Here is a 3,079-nt window from a genome sequence, read left to right as displayed (position 1 = left end):
GGGAGGCAGAGGCAGGTGGATTTCTGAGTTTGAGGCCAGCCTGGTCTACAAAGTGAGTTCCAGGACAGCCAGGGCTACACAGAGAAACCTCGAAAAACAAAAAACAAAAACAAAACAAAACAAAAAAAAGACCCTACAATTAAAGACAGAGCCTTGATCAGAGAACTTTGACTTGGCTCGTTATTTCCCTCACCATCCTTACCATCCTTTCCATACATCCCCAGTTTTCCTTTCAGGAACCCAGCAACCCCGTGGCTGCTGGCGGCTAAGGGTTGGAACCAACTTGGCTTTTCTAGACCCTTCTGCCATGATGTGATTATATCTCCCCAACATCCCGGAAACAACGGAGCTGAATGGCCACGGACTGAGGTTCCAAAAGTGTGAACCAAAAGAAACCTGTGCTCACTTAAGGTGCTCTCTTCAGGCGGTTTTGCCAGAGCGATGGAGAGCAGACAGACTGACCCTCTGGAGCACACAGCCAGCTTTCCTCACTTGTCGCACAGAGCGGAAGTAGAGATGCGTTGAAGCGACCACTTGGCATTGTTAGCATCGAAGGCAACACCTTCATCGTCATATAAATAACCCACAGGAGAGCCTTTTCCCACAGAAGGAGCAGCTGCAGCTAGGCTGGTGATGCTTCCACTCACAGAAGAGGAAGCTTGTTAACTATTGTATTGTTCGAGCCCTAGGATTCAGTTCTGGTACCCCATGAAAGACATCGCTGTCGCTTCCGCGCCATGAGTGGTGCCATCATTTAGGAGTGTGGGGGAGACAGGAAACAAGGATGCTCTTCTCTTCTGATGCTGTCTTGGTCTCCGTTCTGACGCTACTCATTGGTTCCGAAGACCTAAGGTGACCTTGATTTTGCTATGCTGATCCTGTAGAGTTCTCTGCTTCAGAGCACGGCAAGCTTTAGCCGTGGAAGGCCTCCCTGGTATTGAAGCAGATGGGTCCTTTGGAAGGATGTATGTGTGAAGCTAAGTTCTGTGACTTTCCCATATGCCAAACCACCTCCCCAGCCATTTTGGAGTTATGCAATGGGAAGTGTTTTTCCGAAGATGCCCTTTCACGTGTTAATTTTGCAAAATTAATCCACAATTAGAATTTCAAATCATCTGAGCAACAGAAGCAAATGAGAAGTTGCAAATCAAAACTGGGGGCTTAATTAGAATTTAGCATTAAGAAGACAATTAATTAATCAGTACAGACTGAAGATAGCCTGGAATTGCCAGCTCAGGGTGACGTTGGCCAGACTATGATATCCTGAATTGGCTATTTTTGCTCAATGTTCCCTAAATAAACAAAATGCTAAGACTAAAGCAGAGGAAAGCAGACCTTACTATCTATCATGTGACCCCTTCAGGAAGAAAATGGCTTTTCTTAAAATTTCTTAAACTATGTACTTAAAGTAATCTTTAAATTTCAGAACTTCCCCGAAACACTCATCATCCAACCTCCATAGTAACTAGGATCTACTGCTATGTGCTTTCCTCTTGAATGTTTTGTTTTGTTTTGTTTTGTTTTTGAGACAGGGTTTCTCTGTATATCCCTGGCTGGCTGTCCTAGAACTCACTCTGTAGACCAGGCTGGCCTCGAACTCATAAATCTGCTTGCCTCTGCCTTCCAAGAGCTCGGATCAAAGGTGTGCGCCACCACTGCCTGGCTATGAATGTTTTTTAAAGAGAGACTGTAGAGATGGCTGAGGTTAGGAGTGCCAGCCACTAGGACCCAGGTTCAGTTCTCAGCATCCACATGGTGGCTCACAACCATCTATTATCCCAGTTCCAGGACATCCATTGCCCCTCTCCTGACCTCCATGGACACAGGCGCACACATGCAGGCAAAGCACTCACTTATATACAATACAAATAAATAAACCTTTACAAGTTTTAAAAAGGAACTTTCTGAAATGTCGGCCACTGGTAGACTGCCCGTGAGCGACTCCTGGCTCTACAGCCATGCACTGGTGGGCAGGGTTGGTTGGACTCAGTAGATTTAAGGGGGAAAACAGGCATAAAGTTGGGAGGAAGACTTGTTTAGGGAGCAAGATACTAGAAGAGGGGATGGAAGAAATGAGGCTATATGTAATCAAAACATATAGCTGTATGAAATTCTCAAAGAATAAAGCTACATAATATATATAAAATATATTATATAATATATAGTAATGTGTTATGCATATAAAATATGTAATATCTATTATTTATATTATATATTATATATGTATTTTTTATACGAACTTTGAAAGAATTTATGTGGGCGGGGAAAGGATGTCTTAGTTAGGGTTACTATGATGAAACAGGATGACTAAAAGCAAGCTGGGAAAGAAAGGAGGAAAGGGCTTATTTGGCTTCCACTTCTACAGCACTGATCATCAGTGTAGGAAGTGAGGACAGGAACTCAAGCAGAGCAGGAGCCTAGAGGCAGGTGCTGATGCAGAGGCCATGGAGGGATGATGCTTACTGGCTTGCTCCCCATGGCTCTCTCAGCCTGTTTCCTTATCGAACCCAGGACCACCTGCCCAGGGATGGCTCCACCCACAATGATCTGGGCCATGCCCCAATGATTACTAATTAAGAAAATACCCTGTAGACTTGCCTACAGCCTGATCCTATGGGGGCATTTTCTCAATTGAGGCTCCCTGCTCTCTGATGACTATCCCTTGAGTCGAGTTGACAGGAAACTATCCAGCATAGAGGGTCTTCTCAGGGGTGAGAGGAGCAGATGTAGAAGTTCCAGGGTCATTCCTCCAGAGCTGTCTCATTTGTTACTTTGGTTTGGTTTTTAGGGTCTTTATACGTAGCCTTGGAAGTACTAGAGCTCACTTTATTGACCAGGCTGGCCTTGAACTCACAGACATCCACCTGCCTCTGCCTTCCAAGAACTAGATTTAAAAGCATGCACCACCGCACCGGGCTCTCTCACTATTTTTGAGGCAGGGATGGCGCTAGGACCCAGGTCTCAATCTGGTAGCCTTAGATTGCCTTGGCCAGCCCTAAAGATCCTCCTGCCCGTGCCTCTCCTGTATCGCAATTACAAGCACCTACAACCTCACATTCATTCTTTTTTTTTTTTTTTT

Source organism: Mus caroli, chromosome 5, assembly GCF_900094665.2.
Source record: "Mus caroli chromosome 5, CAROLI_EIJ_v1.1, whole genome shotgun sequence".
In the NCBI taxonomy this organism is placed as follows: Eukaryota; Metazoa; Chordata; class Mammalia; order Rodentia; family Muridae; genus Mus; species Mus caroli.
Note: the sequence above shows the minus strand (reverse complement) of the source record.